Source organism: Salvelinus fontinalis, chromosome 12, assembly GCF_029448725.1.
Source record: "Salvelinus fontinalis isolate EN_2023a chromosome 12, ASM2944872v1, whole genome shotgun sequence".
Lineage (NCBI taxonomy): Eukaryota > Metazoa > Chordata > Actinopteri > Salmoniformes > Salmonidae > Salvelinus > Salvelinus fontinalis.
In genome coordinates, this window is record NC_074676.1 from 11,959,596 (window position 1) to 11,979,494 (window position 19,899).

General features: G+C 43.3%; 1 pseudogene; it reads right to left on the minus strand.

The window, feature by feature from the left end:
• Window positions 1–163: 163 nt before the first annotated feature.
• On the minus strand, window positions 164–19,610 carry LOC129867692 (adenosine deaminase 2-A-like; annotated as a pseudogene).
• Between the last annotated feature and the right edge of the window lie 289 nt (window positions 19,611–19,899).

A 19,899-nucleotide genomic window follows, 5' to 3' on the forward strand; every position in this document is an offset into this window, starting at 1 on the left:
AGGCTCAAGGTCTGAGGTGATGTCACAGTCAGCGTCCAAATGACCACTCCTCTGCCCCAGGCCTCTCCCCAAGTAGGTCTCCATCGTGAGTTCTCTGAGACAAATGTTTCCCATTTTCTCTGCCACAAGGTCAAGGCTTTGTCCTTCAGCTGTGGAGACAGAGCTATACCTGGAACCTAGACAGAAAACATTTAAAGTCAGAATTCTTACTCTATCATACCATGACATAAACGGTTGCAGGTAACTAAGCAAGTCCAGGATATTCCACCAATCTTGTACAATGCTTGGCCTCACCTGATGGAGTTCATAGCCAGTTCCTTGAGAGTTTGGGAAACCCTTTGGGCCTTCCAACACCTTTATCACCACCCCTCTCTTCCTAGAGAACTCCTTGGCCACTGGGTGGCGCAGCAGGGAAAAGCTGTGGCCGGTGCAAGACGCGTTGAACAGTAGAGCATCCAGTAGGCTCCCATCCACATCAGTGCCGTCTTCATCTGCGAATGACAAAGAGGTCAATCAATGTCATCAATGTAGATGATAGTAATCACTTATCTGTGCTGTACAAACTTCATTCTCAACACAAAATACTACAAGGGATCAATTGGCTTATACTGTAACAGACTTATTACATGAGTTTAGACTTAATACGAACACTTCAGATGTGAGGTAAGGGTTCATGTGCTCACCAGTTTCTCCTGCATGGAAGTAGGGATGGTTGACTCTTCTCTCGCCTGGCAGAGACAAAGCCTCCTTGAAGTACCAGAGTGGTCTTCCACCAAATACCAGAAGAAAACATCAGACACGTCAACAACACCCTGCACAACCTATACCTATTTAGTAATAAACCTAGTAATGAAAGTAATTAATAAATGAAGTCCATATAAATCATATTGTTTTTCCCTAAAAGAGATTAGACCATTTTGAGGAGTCTTGTGATAAAAGGATGTACCTACATAGTCACCTGTGCCCAGTGAAGAGGACCCGAGCTCCCAGGAAGTCTGGGTGTTCTGGCACAAACTGCCTGGTCTCGTCCTGATAGGTCTTGAGGCCCCATGCACTGTCATGTGTGCTCCCATCCAGCTTGTATGTCTGCGCATCAGTAATAAACATGTAAGAATTACACAGTGTATTTTATGTGGCAATACAGTTTGGTCAAAACTTGAAAATGGTTGGTCAACTCAATCTATTCTGTGTTTGGAATGATTCTAACAACTTAATCAGTCACAACTAAAGTCATATAACATGGCTTGAACAATATACATGCATCTCTGTGTGTGTGTGTGTGTATTACAATAACATTTACATTTTAGTCATTTAGCAGACGTTCTTATCCAGAGCGACTTACAGTAGAGTGCATACATTTTATTACATTTTATTACATTTTTTACATACTGAGACAAGGATATCCCTACCGGCCAATCCCTCCCTAACCCCTAACCCGGACGACGCTATGCCAATTGTGCGTCGCCCCCACGGACCTCCCGGTTGCGGCCGGCTGCGACAGAGCCTGGGCTCGAACCCAGAAACTCTGGTGGCGCAGCTAGCACTGCGATGCTGTGCCCTAGAGTTGTATTGTATTGATGTATTGTTTACATCTGGAACCAATGACCTCAGATCAGACCCTTATAGTAAGTCCTTGAATACAGTAGCGTAGGTGACTAGTCCCCAAGACATAATGAAGGCCTGCTCAAACCTCTTCCAAATGACGTCTTGGCTGGGGTATGCAGTCTCTGGATCTTCAGTGGAGGACCAGATTAAATGAAGAGTGCATGAAATAGGATATATGTGGGTCAAATACAAAATCAATTGTGTATGTATTCCCCCAGGGAGATGCTTGTGTGAGTAGACATAGTATGACCATGACATAAAATACACTACTTGACCAAAGTATGTGGTCCCCCTTTGCTGCTATAACAGCCTCCACTCTTCTGGGAAGGCTTTCCACTAAATGATGGAACATTGCTATGGGGACTTTCTTCCATTCAGGCGCAAGAGCATTAGTGAGGTCAGGCACTGATGTTGGGCGATTAGGTCTGGCTCGCAGTCGGCGTTCCAATTCATCCCAAAGCTGTTTGATGGGGTTGACGTCAGGGCTCTGTCCAGGCCAGTCAAGTTCTTCCACACCGATCTCGACAAACCATTTCTGTATGGACCTGGCTTTGTGCACGGGGAAATTGTCATGCTGAAACAGGAAAGGGCCTTCACCAAACTGTTGCCACAAAGTTAAAAGCACAAAACTGTCTAAAATGTAATTGTATCTCTTCACTGGAACTCAGAGGCCAAGCCTAAACCATGAAAAACAGTAAAAACACATTATTCATCCTCCACCAAACTTTACAGTTGGCACAATGCATTCGGGCAGGTAGCGTTCTCCTGGCATCCACCAAACCCAGATTCATCCGTCGGACTGCCAGATGGTGAAGCGTGCTTCATCACTCCAGAGAACGTATTTCCAGAGGCAGTTTGGAACTCGATAGTGAGTGATGCAACACGTTGCACGCTTAAGGACTAGGCGGTCCTGTTCTGTGAGCTTGTGTGGCCTACCACTTTGCGGCTGAGCCATTGTTGCTCATAGACGTTTCCACTTCACAATTACAACACTTAAAGTTGACCGGGGAAGCTCTAGCAGGGCAAAAATTTGACTAACTGGCTTGTTGGAAAGGTGGCATCCTATGACGATGCCACGTTGAAAGTCACTGAGATCTTCAGTAAGGCAATTCTACTGCCAATGTTTGTCTAGGGAGATTGCATGGCTGTGTGCTCGATTTTATACATCTGTCAACAATGGGTGTGGCTGAAATAGCCGAATCCACAAATGTTAAGGGGTGTCCACATACTTTTGCATACTTTTGTGTATGTAATGGCATTTATTGACCTATACACTGAATGTACAAAACATTAATATTGAGTTGCTGGTGGATCATTCTTGATACACACGGGAAACTGATGAGCGTGAAAAACTTAGCAGCGTTGCCATAGCCATGGGAAGTAAGGGTGCTGAGAGTGAGGCAGTACACCCCAAAACATTACAAAAAAATATAAATAAATCGGAATTTAAAAAAATATAGAAAATAATAATAAATGTGCACTGGGCCTTTACTAGTCCTGTATTGGTTGACCAATATAGCTGTCTGTAGTGCAGATAATTCAGCACCGCCAGCTATGAGCGTTGTAGTTCTTGACACACTCAAACCAGTGCGTCTGGCACCTACTACCATACCCCGTTCAAAGGCACTTAAATGTTTTGTCTTGCCCATTCACCCACTGAATGGCACACATACACAATCCACTCCCGGGTGTTGCAGCGGTCTAAAGCACTGCATCTCAGTGCTAGAGGCATCACTACAGACCCTGGTTCGATCCCGGGCTGTATCACAACCGGCTGTGATCGGGAGTCCCATAGGGCAGCGCACAATTGGTCCAGCGTCTTCCTGGGTTATGGGAGGGTTTGGCCGGAGTAGGCCGTCATTGTAAAATAAGAACTTGTTCTTAACTGACTTGCCTAGTTAAATAAAAAATACAAACATGGTCTCTTTTTTGCTTTCTTGGGCAAGGCAGCTCCAAAATATAGGTGTTACAACCTACTTCAGTGCTTTCTGTGGTGGTGGGGCAGCCAGCAGCAAATACGGAGCGTAGGGGTTGGTAATGTTCTCTAGTTGCGCCGTGATTGGCTCAGTGTTCTGTCACTCATGGGGACACTACGTCACCGCAAAATCTACAGGGAGAGCTTGAAAATCCAAGCCCCTTGGGTGCTGCCATAGAGTTACATTAGAAATGCCCATCCAAGAAGGCTCAAGGTCATTGGCCACAAATAAAATCACATATCTACCATAGCTTTGATTGGAGTGATCATGTCAACATCATACTTTAAAAATAATAGCTAGCAAGCTAGACAAGCAGTCATCTTCATGAATCACATTGACAATCTACTGGCAAATCCTTTTCAATCATTGTCATATGAAGAAAAATTCTAGATCTAATGTATCGGTGCTCATCGGCCGTTGGACATAAACATAACACAACAAGTTGTAAATCGCATATTCAACAATGAGTGCTTTGGAAGGAATCAGGGGCTAACTGCAAGCATTGCAAAGCAATCACTAGTCTGCTATTCAGTGGAGTACATGTGTGGTCCAAATCTGGGTTTAAGATTCTCTTTTCCAAGCTTAAAAAGGACAAATATTCATGCTGTCAATCCAGCATGACTTCTGCGGCGTTCAAAACAACTGGAAACTCGGAACTGGGAAAACTCAGACTTCAGTGAGTTCAAGACAACTGGGAACTCGATGAAAAACTAGCTCCGATTGGGAAAATATGTTTTGAACAGTCAACCAACTCGGAATTCCAAGTCGGGAATGCTCTTTCTAGAGCTCTGACCTGAAGATCACTGACATCATGATTCAACCTTGTTTTTTTCAGAGTTCCCAATTGTCTTGAACGCACCAGAAAACCAGAGAATGCCAGACTTTGATGGCAAAATTTGCCCACAAGGAGCGCCGCACCACCTTCCTGTTCAAGTGAGCACAGCACAACAAGGTGTGTCCAAAAATGTATTGTATGCTGCTGCATAAATGATGTAATATGCCAGGGAGATATGTACACTGTAGCTAAGTAATACTAAGTGTATGTTGTGTAGTAGGCTGTTAGTAGCCCATGTGCCTCACCCTAAAATATGGTACCGTTAATACAATTGAAGTCGGAAGTTTACATACACCTTAGCCAAATACATTTAAACTCAGTTTCACAATTCCTGTCATTTAATCCTAGTAACAATTCCCTGTCTTAGGTCAGTTAGGATCACCACTTTATTTTAAGAATGTGAAATGTCAGAATAATAGTAGAGAGAATGATTTATTTCATATTTTATTTATTTCATCACATTCCCAGTGGGTCAGAAGTTTACATACACTCAATTAGTATTTGGTAGCATTGCCTTTAAATTGTTTAACTTGGGTCAAACGTTTCACGTAGCCTTCCACAAGCTTCCCAAAATAAGTTGGGAGAATTTAGGCCCATTCCTCCTGACAGAGCTGGTGTAACTGAATCAGGTTTGTAAGCCTCCTTGCTCGCACATGCTTTTTCAGTTCTGCACACACATATTCTATAGGATTGAGGTCAGGGCTTTGTGATGGCCACTCCAATTCCTTGACTTTGTTGTCCTTAAGCTTGAGGTAGTCACCTCATACAAGTACTTGGGAGTATGGATAGACAGTACACTGTCTTTCTCTCAGCACATATCAAAGCTGCAGGCTAAAGTTAAATCTTGACTTGGTTTCCTCTATTCTAATCGCTACTCTTTCACCCCAGTTGCCAAACTAACCCTGATTCAGATGACCATCCTACCCATGCTAGATTACGGAGACGTAATTTATAGATCGGCAGGTAAGGGTGCTGTCGAGCGGCTAGGTGTTCTTTACCATTCGGCCATCAGATTTGCCACCACTGCGCCTTACATCACTGCACTCTATACTCTTATGTAATCCGGCCTCTGTATACCCGTCGCAAGACCCACTGGTTTATGCTTATTTATAAAACCCTCTTAGGTCTCACTTCCCCCTATCTGAGATATCTACTGCATCCCTCATCCTCCACATACAACACCCGTTTTGCCAGTCACATTCTGTTAAAGGTCACCAAAGCACACACATCTCTGGGTTGCTCTTCTTTTCAGTTCACCTCAGCTAACGACTGGAACGAGCTGCAACAAACACTCAAACTGAACAGTTTTATCTCAATCTCTTCATTCAAAGACTCAAATCATGGACACTCTTACTGTCAGTTGTGGCTGCTTTGCGTCATGTATTATTGTCTCTACCTTCTTGCCATTTGTGCTGTTGTCTGTGCCAAATAATGTTTGTACCATGATGTGCTGCTGCCACGTTGTGTTGCTGCCATATTGTTGTCATGTTGTGTTGCTACCATGCTGTGTTGTAATGTGTTGCTACCATGCTATGTTGTCGTCTTAGGTCTCTCTTTATGTAGTGTTGTGTCTCTTATTTAATTTATTTTGTATTTTTAATCCCAGCCCCTGTCCCTGCTGGAGGCCTTTTGGTAGGCCGTCATTGTAAATAAGAATTTGTTCTTAACTGACTTGCCTAGTTAAATAAAATAAAAAATATAGTTTGTGGGCACCGTTTGTCACTGTTATTAATGTAATTAATGTATTGTTTAGTGTTGTGTTGTGGCTTTCCTGGCGTGCATCTAAAACATTTTTATTAGTTTGCCCCACCAAGATGTAAATGCTAAAATTGCCACTGCTCCAGCAGCATACAAGAGGAGCACTGAGGTATTGGATTTGGTTGCCAAGAGCAGTAGAGGAACCGGACTGACTGGTCCTATGTAAAGCACATGGTGTGGCCGGTACGTCACATTCCTCACCAGCCACTCCACTCCCACCATGGAGAAGTCATGGACATGAAGAGCTTCCCCTAAAACAGATAAGAGGTAATCGTAACCTGTGTGGCTTACAAAGTACATTATTTTGGCAGTTACCTGTATATAAAGGAAACACCAACATAGTGTCTTAATAGGGCGTTGGGCCACCACAAGCCAGAACAGCTTCATTGCACCTTGGCATAGATTCTACAAGTGTCTAGAACTCTATTGGAGGGATGCGACACCATTCTTCCACAAGAAATTCCATAATTCGGTGTTTTGTTGATGGAAAACGCTGTCTCAGGCGCCGCTCCTGAAACTCCCATAAGTGTCCAATTGATTTCAAATCTGGTGACATCGTTTTCATGCTCCTCAAGCCATTCAGCGACCACTTGCCCTGTAGATGGGGTTATCATCATCTTATGGGGGCATAGCCATGCTAGCCAAAATAATGACCTGCCCAGCATTTTTATACATGACCCTAAGCATGAAGGAATGTTAATTGCTTAATAACTCAGGAACCACACCTGTGTGGAAGCACCTGCTTTCAATAAACTTAGTATCCTTCATTTACTCAAGTGTTTTCATTATTTTGTGTTCCCTTATTGCTTACACCTATCCTCTCAGATCCTCACAAATGCAAAGAGGACGGGGTGGGGGTGCATTTGAGATCAGGTGTACATTTGGGCATCCTCTGCGGTAGGCAGGAGGGAAGTCTGAGCTCTCCATCTCCTGCTCCTTTGTGCAGCTGTGCACTCAGTCACAGTAGTTCCCATGTAAGCAGCAGCCTGCCCCCTGCCTGGGAGGCCTCCTGCTGCATCAGAGACTCTGAGCCCAGGGTCAGGGCTGCACCAGCACAGCAAGACTGACAACACAGACGCTTGGTGGCTCTCTGGCCAGCACAGCATGCTGAAGGTGTGGCCAATCAATGTTGGTCAACACTGAATAAAAAAGCTAAAAGGAGAAAGAAAAATATGGTGAAGGTAATCTAGTGCGAAAACAAGATCAACAGAGCTTGTCCACTGGGCACACACTGGTTGAATCAATGTTGTTTTCACATAATATTAATGAAATTACATTGAACCAACATAGAATAGACATTGAATTGATGTGTGCGCCCAGTGGAAGTGGTTTAGTGTAAGCTTACTGCTTTGCAGAACATTCAGAACATCCCCATCCTCATTATTCCTTTCTTATGCTTGCTTCCTCATTCAGTTCCTCTTGAAACAAACAAAAAGTCTCAACCAATAGCTTACTGAGGTCTAGTTCCCATTTCCCATCAAAGCTTCCTAAGAATAATATTTAATATTTAGAGTAGAGGGTCTGCAGGACCTCAGAGGCTACAAAGGTTGCATTTACATCTGAATTTGATACATACATGCTCAATTAATTAATTTAATATAGTTTTGAGCGTAATTGTAGCCAATTTCAGGCATTGTCTGTTAGTAGTCTAGGCGCCCTGGTGGTGGATGTGGTCAAAGACAGCAGCACCATCACCAGCTGTTGGTTGTCAACAAACCGCTTTGTGATTCACAGACCTTGTGTTGTTGACTTGTGAATAAGGTTGATGGCTTATGCCTAATACTTTTGTTTGTTTAAGGTTATGATGAATGTGTTAAACCAAAATATACATTTTATAAATAGATCATTCCACCAAGACGGTATGTTATGGACTTCAAAATCTGTAAACTCACCAAAAGAATAAATGTCCTCTCACTGTCAACTGTGATTATTTTCAGCAAACTTACCATGTGTAAATATTTGTATGAACATAGCAACATTCAACAACTGAGACAAACTGAAGAAGTTCCACAGACATGTGACTAACAGAAATTGAATTATATTTCCCTGAACAAAGGGGGGGGTCAAAAGTAACAGTCAGTATCTGGTGTGGCCACCAGCTACATTAAGTACAGCAGTGCATCACCTCATGGACTGCACCAGATTTGCCAGTTCTTCCTGTGAGATGTTACCCCACTCTTCCACCAAGCAAGGCACCTGCAAGTTCCCGGACATTTCTGGGGGGAATGGCCTTAGTCCTCACCCTCCGATCCAACAGGTCCCAGACGCGCTCAATGGGATTGAGATCCGGGCTCTTCGCTGGCCATGGCAGAACACTGACATTTCTGTCTTGCAGGAAATCATGCACAGAACGAGCAGTATGGCTGGTGACATTGTCATGCTGGAGGGTCATATCAGGATGAGCTGTAAGGCACAGCGTTGAGATTGCCTGCAATGACAACAAGCTCAGTCCGATGATGCTGTGGCACACCGCCCCAGACCATGATGGACCCTCCACCTCCAAATCAATCCTGCTCCAGAGTACAGGCCTCGGTCTAACGCTCATTCCTTTGACGATAAACCCGAATCCTACCATCCCCCCTGGTGAGACAAATTTGCAACTCGTCAGTGAAGAGCACTTTTTGCCAATCCTGTCTGGTCCAGCGACGGTGGGTTTGTGCCCATAGGCGACGTTGTTGCCGGTGATGTCTGGTGAGGACCTGCCTTACAATAGGCCTACAATAGGCCTACAATAGGCCTTACAATAGGCCTTACAATAGGCCTTACAATAGGCCTTACAATAGGCCTTACAATAGGCCTTACAATAGGCCTCAGTCCAACCTCTTTCAGCCTATTGCGGATAGTCTGAGCACTGATGGAGGGATTGTGCGTTCCTGGTGTAACTTAGGCAGTTTTTGTTGCCATCCTGTACCTGTCCCGCAGGTGTGATGTTCAGATGTACCGATCCTGTGCAGTTTTTGTTACACGTGGTCTGCCACTGCAAGGACGATCAGCTGTCCGTCCTGTCTCCCTGTAGCACTGTCTTAGGCGTCTCACAGTACGGATGTTGCAATTTATTGCCCTGGCCACATCTGCAGTCCTCATGCCTCCTTGCAGCATGCCTAAGGCATGTTCACGCAGATGAGCAGGGACCCTGGGCATCTTTCTTTTGGTGTTTTCAGAGTCAGTAAAAAGGCCTCTTCAGTGGCCTAAGTTTTCATAACTGTGACCTTAATTGCCTACCGTCTGTAAGCTGTTAGTGTCTTAATGACCGTTCCACAGGTGCATGTTCATTAATTGTTTATGGTTCATTGAACAAACATGGTAAACAGTGTTTAAACCCTTTACAATGAAGATCTGTGAAGTTATTTGGATTTTTCAGTATTATCTTTGAAAGACAGGGTCCTGAAAAGGAACGTTTATTTTTTTGCTTAATTTATATTGTCCTCATTGCATGGTTATATACTATATACAGTTGATGTCGGAAGTTTACATACACCTAGGTTGGAGTCATTAAAACTTGTTTTTCAACCACTCCACACATTTCTTGTTAACAAACTATAGTTTGGCAAGTTGGTTAGGACATCTACTTGTGTATGACAAGTAATTTTTCCGACAATTGTTTAAAGACAGATTATTTCTGTCTCCCAGGTGGCGGATTACTCAGTCTCCCGGGTGGCGCAGTGGTCTAGGGCACTGCATCGCAGTGCTAGCTGCGCCACCAGAGTCTCTGGGTTCACGCCCAGGCTCTGTCACAGCCGGCCGCAACCGGGAGGTCCGTGGGGCGACGCACAATTGGCATAGCGTCGTCCGGGTTAGGGGTTAGGGAGGGATTGGCCGGTAGGGATATCCTTGTCTCAGTATGTAAAAAATGTAATAAAATGTATGCACTCTACTGTAAGTCGCTCTGGATAAGAGCGTCTGCTAAATGACTAAAATGTAAATATGTAAATGTATTTCACTTATAATTTAGTGTATCACAATTCCAGTGGGTCAGAAGTTTACATACACTAAGTTGACTTTGAACAGCTTGGAAAATTCCAGAAAATGATGGCTTTAGAAGGTTCTGATAGGCTAATTGACATCATTTGAGTCATTTGGAGGTGTACCTGTGGATGTATTTCAAGGCCTACCTTCAAACTCAGTGCCTCTTTGCTTGACATCATGGGAAAATCAAAAGAAATCAGCCAAGACCTCAGAAAAAAAATTGTGGAGGTGTACAAGTCTGGATCATCCTTGGGAGCAATTTCCAAACACCTGAAGGTACCACGTTCATCTGTACAAACAATAGTACGCAAGTGTAGTGGCTTCCTTTCCTCTTTACCATTGCCCAAGCCTGAAGCGGGGTTGTTTCGGACGCATACAGTCCACACTCAACGTTTCCAAAAGGCCAAACATTCAATGAGATCCAGGGATATGGTGCAACAAAAAATGTTTATTCTACTTATATCTAACAAAAAATTATTCTCCAATCAATTTAAAGCAGAGATTACTTGCTATGGCAAATACATAATATGACCTGTCTGTATGTATGTCTGTATGGTCAAAAAACTATACCCCCCCCCCCCCCCCCAATGCTACCAAATACTAATTGAGTGTACTTCTGACCCACTGGAATGTGATGAAAGAAATAAAAGATGAAATAAATCATTCTCTCTACTATTATTCTGACATTTCACATTCTTAAAATAAAGTGGTGATCCTAACTGACCTAAGACAGGGAATTTTTACTTGGATTAAATGTCAGGAATTGTTGAAAAACCGAGTTTAAATGTATTTGGCTAAGGTGTATGTAAACTTCCAACTTCAACTGTATGAAATACAATCTAGCCTATACTCTAACTTTGTAGGCCGCATGTGCAGCACCAAAATGTTCTCTCCCTGCTTTATCATGGTTTGATCAGTGTGCACAATTAATATAATACAGTATAATACAGTAATACAGTTCACAATCAAAAAGATTAACCTACTGTAGCAAGTTTAATTTATTTAGCCGAGAGAGCATATAGCTAGCTACATCTGTGGGCTTTTATGTTTTTCTATTGTGCGTATTGTGCAGTAGCCTATTTTTTTATTTTATTTATTTAACCTTTATTTAACCAGGTAGGCAAGTTGAGAACACGTTCTCATTTACAATTGCGACCTGGCCAAGATAAAGCAAAGCAGTTCGACACATACAACAACACATAGTTACACATGGAGTAAAAACAAACATATAGTCAATAATACAGTGAAAAAAAAATAAGTCTATATACAATGTGAGCAAGTGAGGTGAGATAAGGGAGGTGAAGGCAAACAGATATATGTATAAATAAATAAAATATAAAAAGGCCATGGAGGCGAAGTGAGTACAACACAGCAAGTAAAATAAAAACTAAAAAACACTGGAATGGTTGGTTTGCATTGGAAGAAAGTGCAAAGTAGAGACAGAAATAATGGGGTGCAAAGCAGCAAAATAAATTAATAAATAAATACAGTAGGTAAAGAGGTAGTTGTTTGGGCTAAATTGTAGATGGGTTATGTACAGGTGCAGTAATCTATGAGCTGCTCTGACAGCTGGTGCTTAAAGCTAGTGAGGGAGATAGGTGTTTCCAGTTTCAGAGATTTTTGTAGTTCGTTCCAGTCATTGGCAGCAGAGAACTGGAAGGAGAGGCGTCCAAAGGAAGAATTGGTTTTGGGGGTGACTAGAGAGATATACCTGCTGGAGCGCGTGCTACAGGTAGGTGCTGCTATGGTGACCAGCGAGCTGAGATAAGGGGGGACTTTACCTAGCAGGGTCTTGTAGATGACCTGGAACCAGTGGGTTTGGCGACGAGTATGAAGCGAGGGCCAGCCAACGAGAGTGTACAGGTCGCAGTGGTGGGTAGTATATGGGGCTTTGGTGACAAAACGGATGGCACTGTGATAGACTGCATCCAATTTATTGAGTAGGGTTTTGGAGGCTATTTTGTAAATGACATCACCGAAGTCGAGGATTGGTAGGATGGTCAGTTTTACAAGGGTATGTTTGGCAGCATGAGTAAAGGATGCTTTGTTGCGGAATAGGAAGCCAATTCTAGATTTGACTTTGGATTGGAGATGTTTGATGTGAGTCTGGAAGGAGAGTTTACAGTCTAACCAGACACCTAGGTATTTGTAGTTGTCCACATATTCTAAGTCAGAGCCGTCCAAAGTAGTGATGTTGGACAGGCGGGCAGGAGCAGGCAGCGATCGGTTGAAGAGCATGCATTTGGTTTTACTTGTATTTAAGAGCAGTTGGAGGCCACGGAAGGAGAGTTGTATGGCATTGAAGCTCGCCTGGAGGGTTGTTAACACAGTGTCAAAAGAAGGGCCAGAAGTATACAGAATAGTGTCGTCTGCGTAGAGGTGGATCAGAGAATCACCAGCAGCAAGAGCGACATCATTGATGTAAACAGAGAAGAGAGTCGGTCCAAGAATTGAACCCTGTGGCACCCCCATAGAGACTGCCAGAGGCCCGGACAACAGACCCTCCGATTTGACACACTGAACTCGATCAGAGAAGTAGTTGGTGAACCAGGCGAGGCAATCATTAGAGAAACCAAGGCTGTCAATGAGGATGTGGTGATTGACAGAGTCAAAGGCCTTGGCCAGGTCAATGAATACGGCTGCACAGTATTGTTTCCTATCGATGGCGGTTACGATATCGTTTATGACCTTGAGCGTGGCTGAGGTGCACCCATGACCAGCTCTGAAACCAGATTGCATAGCGGAGAAGGTGTGGTGGGATTCGAAATGGTCGGTAATCTGTTTGTTGACTTGGCTTTCGAAGACCTTAGAAAGGCAGGGTAGGATAGATATAGGTCTGTAGCAGTTAGGGTCAAGGGTGTCCCCCCCTTTGAAGAGGGGGATAACCGCAGCTGCTTTCCAATCTTTGGGGATCTCAGACGACACGAAAGAGAGGTTGAAGAGGCTAGTAATAGGGGTGGCAACAATTTCAGCAGATAGTTTTAGAAAGAAAGGGTCCAGATTATCTAGCCCGGCTGATTTGTAAGGGTCCAGATTTTGCAGCTCATTTAGAACATCAGCTGACTGTATTTGGGAGAAAGAGAAATGGGGAAGGCTTGGGCGAGTAGCAGAGGGGAGGGCAGTGCTGTTGTCCGGGGTAGGGGTAGCCAGGTGGAAAGCATGGCCAGCCGTAGAAAAATGCTTATTGAAATTCTCAATTATAGTGGATTTGTCGGTGGTGATAGTGTTTCCTATCTTCAGAGCGGTTGGAAGCTGGGAGGAGGTGTTCTTATTCTCCATGGACTTTACGGTGTCCCAGAACTTTTTTGAATTTGTGTTGCAGGAAGCAAATTTCTGCTTGAAAAAGCTAGCCTTGGCTGTTCTAACTGCCTGTGTATATTGGTTTCTGGCTTCCCTGAAAAGTTGCATATCACGGGGGCTGTTCGATGCTAATGCAGAACGCCATAGGATGTTTTTCTGTTGGTTAAGGGCAGTCAGGTCAGGAGAGAACCAAGGGCTATATCTGTTCCTGGTTCTAAATTTCTTGAATGGGGCATGCTTATTCAAGATGGTGAGGAAGGCATTTTAAAAAAATGACCAGGCATCCTCTACTGACGGGATGAGATCAATATCCTTCCAGGATACCCCGGCCAGGTCGATTAGAAAGGCCTGCTCGCTGAAGTGTTTCAGGGAGCGTTTGACAGTGATGAGTGGAGGTCGTTTGACCGCTGACCCATTACGGATGCAGGCAATGAGGCAGTGATCGCTGAGATCTTGGTTGAAAACAGCAGAGGTGTATTTGGAGGGCAAGTTTGTTAGGATGATATCTATGAGGGTACCCGTGTTTACGGAATTGGGGTGGTACCTGGTAGGTTCATTGATAATTTGTGTGAGATTGAGGGCATCAAGCTTAGTTTGTAGGGTGGCTGGGGTGTTGAGCATGTTCAAATTTAGGTCGCCTAGCAGCACGAGCTCTGAAGATAGATGGGGGGCAATCAGTTCACATATAGTGTCCAGAGCACAGCTGGGGGCAGAGGGTGGTCTATAGCAGGCGGCAACGGTGAGAGACTTGTTTTTAGAGAGGTGGATTTTTAAAAGTGGAAGTTCAAATTGTTTGGGAACAGACCTGGATAGTATAACAGAACTCTGCAGGCAGTCTTTGCAGTAGATTGCAACACCGCCCCCTTTGGCCGTTCTATTTTGTCTGAAGATCTTGTAATTGGGGATGAAAATGTCTGAATTTTTGGTGGTCTTTCTAAGTCAGGATTCAGACACGGCTAAAACATCCGGGTTGGCAGAGTGTGCTAAAGCAGTGAACAAAACAAACTTAGGGAGGAGGCTTCTAATGTTAACATGCATGAAGCCAAGGCTATTACGGTTACAGAAGTCATCAAAAGAGAGCGCCTGGGGAATAGGAGTGGAGCCAGGTACTGCAGGGCCTGGATTCACCTCTACATCACCAGAGGAACAGAGTAGGAGTAGGATAAGGGTACGGCTAAAAGCTATGAGAATTGGTCGCCTAGAGCAGAGAGTAAAAGGAGGTTTCTGGGGGCGATAAAATAGTTTAAAGGAATAATGTACAGACAAAGGTATGGTAGGATGTGAATACAGTGGAGGTAAACCTAGGTATTGAGTGATGATGAGAGAGATATTGTCTCTAGAAACATCATTGAAACCAGGTGATGTCATCGCATATGTGGGTGGTGGAACTGAGAGGTTGGATATGGTAGAGAGAGCAGGGCTAGAATCTCTACAGTGAAATAAGCCAATAAACACTAACCAGAACAGCAATGGACAAGGCATATTTACATTAAGGAGAGGCATGCTAATCGAGTGATCAATAAGGGTCCAGTGAGTAGAGGTTGGTTGGGGTCGTGGCGATCCAGACAGCTGGCCGGGTATATGGCTATCGGTAGCAGCATAGGATGGAGGTCTGTTTGTAGATACCTCGTGCGTTTCCGTCGGTAGGTTAGTGGGGTTCCGTGTGGTAGAGGGGATCAATCCGAATTGGCAAAATAGATATAGTGACCCAAGGAAAAAAATAAAATAAATAAATAATAATAATAATAATAATAGTTGTCCGATATACTTGTTCAAATAGCAGCCGATAAGACAGCTAACGATTAGCGGGCCTCAGATGAGCGTTCAGGTAACGTCGTGACGGAGGTGCCAGTTGGATAAATCCCTCGGGCAGATAACGTCGGCAGTCAGTCGCGGCAGTCAGTCGTGAAGGCCCGGTGGGGTTCCGTATCTGCAGCAGCAACAAAAGAAACGGGTCCGGATGGTGATGGAACTCCTCAGCTGGCTAGCTCCAGAATGATTTGAGTTTGCTCCGGGGTCGAAGTAAGCCGATAGTCACACAGTTTGCAGCTAGCTAGCTGCGAAATCAAGGTGCAAGTGTCCAGAGCCTGCGGCTGGAATCCGGGGAAACTGAGAGAAAAAGAGTCCCGGAATGCTCCGGTCCGAGTCGCGTTGCACAAAAAGTGCCGGTAGATTATCGAGCTAAAGGAATAGCTGATGGCCACTAAACGTGGGCAGCTGAAACACCAACGCTAGCCAGCAAACCGGCTAATTTCGGGGCAGCTACAGATTAGCTTCTGGCTAGCTATCGGAGTAGCTTCTGGTTAGCTTTCAGGCTAGCTTCAGAATTAGCCCCTGGTTAGCTTCCGCGATGGATTTTCAGATTGAGGTAAATAACACTTTTTGTAATTGGTGAAGCGGGTTGCAGGAAAGCTTTTGCAGGAAAGCTTTTGTAGTTGAGTTCTTGGATAATAAAATAAATAAAAGATATGCGAAGAAAGGTGTAAATATATATATATACAGGACACGACAATACGGAACAGAAAAAGACGTCTGAACTGCTAAGCCACCTTGGACTATATCCAATACATACTGTAGGCCTATAGGATAACGGCACCATCATTTTGACTCTTTTGGGCTTGGGCTCATTAAATGTATTTAATGTGTGGCTCATCAGGCTCAGGTAGCATCAGCTTGAATTTTCAATCAAAGCTCAAATCAAATTCAGACATAGGACTATGCATATACTTCATAATGCTTTAGAAGGAGACTTCTGGTTTTGGCGGGAAATACCGGGTTAACCGGGATAAGTGACTTATTCTCAGGATGGAACATTTGTAAAATACCGGGAAAATATTAAACCCTAATCCTGATTTCAGGGCAATTTACTTTAGACTGAGATGTGAAGATCTAAGCAGAAATGTTGATAGACGAATAGGATGCTCTCCAGTGACTTCACTCAATAGGCCTATATACAAGTGGATTCTCCAGTGACTTCACTCAAATAGGCCTGTGGACTACAGTATATATTCTTAAAGGTCGACTTTGGGCACAAAAATGGTCCAACTCCGCCTCTTTCTCAATTTTCAAACAGAAATGGGTTGTCCCTTTGGTGGCTTATCGATGCTTCATTCTCATCATACACGCCGCAACCAACATAGTTAGCTTGTTAGCTAAGCTAGCCGTTGTAGCTACCCAGTAACTCCTCCAGTATGTGTTAAAGTCATTTCACATGATTTGTTTTTGGATGGAAGCTGTAGAGATCGGTAAGAAATTGCACTTCAGTAGCCAAATATCGTATTCAACATGTAATAATTTTTTATTCATCGGTTAAGCATTAAAAACCCTGGTATGATCAGTTATAGCTTAAAAGCTGTTATTTTGGTGTTTTGGCCCAAAAGTTGACCTTTAATGTGGACATTACAGCCAACATATGCATGTATAAGAATGAAGATGAACAATAACAATGAATTTGAATGATTGGATAACTTCACATATAGTGACAAACTCAAACCTGTCACAGTCTCACAACCCTGTTATTGATCAAAAAGCAATGGGGGTGAGTGAGATGGGGTTGAGTTTTTCACCTTAAAATGGCCACTGCTGCTCATATGGTGAAGAACAGGAGACCACATGGCATGCATGAAATTGCATACATTTTTGCAATAGAAAATCGTTTTGATAAGTAATAGTTCTCTCTTTATTTCATGTAACAGAGTTGAGTTGTTGAGCTTGACCACCCCATGCTTCAGCCGGTTGCCTATACATGTTGTTCAGTTTAAAGTTAAGGGCTACGACTGCAATGAGACCAGGCTGGGCTACGCGATGGTTTGACACGTTGGCGATTTCAATGTAACTACCAACGTAACAATGATGTATTTAACAACAATTCAAACGTGTAACAAAGTAACAGAGATCGCGTTCACACTGAACAGATGGATACATATAACATGTTGTTGAACATTGCCTCAGTGCCTTAATTATTATTAGACAATGTTTCTCAACACTTAATAAGAAACCTGTCCGTGAAAGTGAAGGGATGAATTGGTGCTCCTATATTGCTCAATGATTACAACTAGCTGTTTTCGGTTCTGTAGCCTACAAGTGTACCACTACCTCCTACTCACTTCCCAAAACAGCGGGTCACCCGGTCTCGCTCGTTGAGGGGGGTTGATTCACATGTCAAGTGGATGAAGCTGACGAGAGAAGACAACATGCAGTGCCACAATAGATTAATGCTTTGTGTCGCAGATGTCCTCTTGTTTTGTCTGTTTGCATTTCAATAGATGCCATTTTTTCAGTTATTTTAACGGACTGTCAGTGATACAAAGAATCAGAAATGATGTGAACCTAATTAAACCTTCATTTCAAAGGTTGTTATTTAGTGTAGGAACATGTATTTATATGGTTATACTGAAAAAAGATAACTGCATAATTAATTTGTGACACCTTCAGAATCCTGATTGACTTAATAAAGCGAGAGAAATCATTATAAAAGGTCAAATAGAGCACCACAAACAGACCATGCCAATACAATACGCCTTCCTGACACTTTTGGAACCAAGACCGTCATGTCACTCACAAACTACACACTGTAATTTCTCGTGTGTTGTTACTTGTGCTACCAGGGGTAAAAATTGGTCTGGGGCTGAGATCCTGCAGCTATACTCCAAATGAGCAGCCTGGCATCAGACTAGACGTAACATAGTAAACGTAAATATGATATGTTACCATACCAAATGTAACATAAGACAGAAGGTCACTTAAGGCAAAAAAACGAAAGGACGGTGGTTGGTTGGGGTGTTGCGTTACAGACATTAGCATTTTAGCTGATTAGCAACTTTAACTACTTTTTAGCTACTTTGCATGTTAGCTAACCCTTCCCATAACCTTAACCCTATAGCTAACCCGTCCTCTAACCTAGCTAACGTTAGTTACCTAGCTAACGTTAGCCACAACAAATTGGAATTTATAACATAACATGTTTTGGAAATGTGACATATTGTATGTTTTGCAAATTCATACAAATTTTATTTATAAAATATCATACGAAATGGATGATGCATACCATACGAAACATAACACATCATACTAAACGGAGTGTCTCAGATTTATGTACAGAATAATACGAAATGCTCTGAGACCAGCAGCCAGTAAGAGCCAGGTGCAGAGCTGAGTCCGGTACCTTTGGTTAAGCAAATTTTGCAATATCTAATGAAAATTGTTGTGCACATTTAATTTCTCAGCCAACAACACGAGTAACCAACAGCAAAATCAGAATGGTTTACCTATTCAATTGGTCAGCTTGTCGAACTCTATGCAAGAAATATTCTCCCAGGGGCGCTTTAAAATTTGCAAGTGCCAGAGGGAGAAACATCCATGCCCAGCGACTGCACATTTCTTTACAGTTGTGGGAAAACACTTTTGAAAGCAGTTGATGGTCACTTAAAATAGCAGGGTCACTGCTTTCTATTAGCCTTCTAAATGTATTTCTGTGCACCATTTTCCAATATTCAGTTGGTCATAGTCTCTCAACTAGGCTACTTTAATGGTGTGCCAAGCAGGTATAGTGACCATGAACAACACGAGAAACATTTATTTATGTCATTATGTTTGGCAGTGACTGGCTGTCTCCTGAGACTCTTTGCAAAGGACCTGACTACAGAAATCTGTGAGATGGTGAAGTGCGGCCCCTACCTGCCCTAGCAACCAGGACACCGGCGCAGCCTTCAAGAAAAGCTCAACCCAGAGACCCTTCTGAAGATTGAGACCCTGGGCACATGGTCAAATGGCATGCCGGTGAAGAAACCAGAGATCTATTAGCAGATGACACACCTGGGCGACCACTGCCAGCCCACCTATTGCCGTGGCTACCCTACTATGGTGCTCAGCCCATGTACTACAGCACCTGGCTTAGCTCCCACAAGTACAAGTATGTATAGGTATACCGGAGAGGAGATTGAGGACCCTCAATGAATACTTCACCATCAAGTACTTCATCAGGACAAATATCCATCAAGGCACAAGCCTGGTCCTACACGAAAAAAAAAAAACAAAGCTCTGGAAAAAAAGTGAAAAATATTGTGTATTGATTTTTTGGCAGTTATAAGGTTGCAGGTCCATAAGTCCATGCCTTGCACATATGGATCCACAGTTACTGTACCTGAATACAACGCTGGAATTCTGACCATGGCTAAGAGTATCCCATTTTATTATTTGATTTAACATTTAGTACACTTTTATAATCAAACGAGGACATCGATGAACATTTCATGACAGAAACATCAATGCAGAAGCCAGGTCTTAGTTTCTTCCCCAATTCAACAAGGCATAAACAGTCTTGCATTATTTAAATAATCAATTCAGAAGCCTTACACCTACTTATCTGCCATACCAGTAGGCCTATCCAATAGGATACTCCTTTACAAAAAACTGTCCTTTGATAGACCTAAGCATATTTCAGTAACATCACCCAAGCCT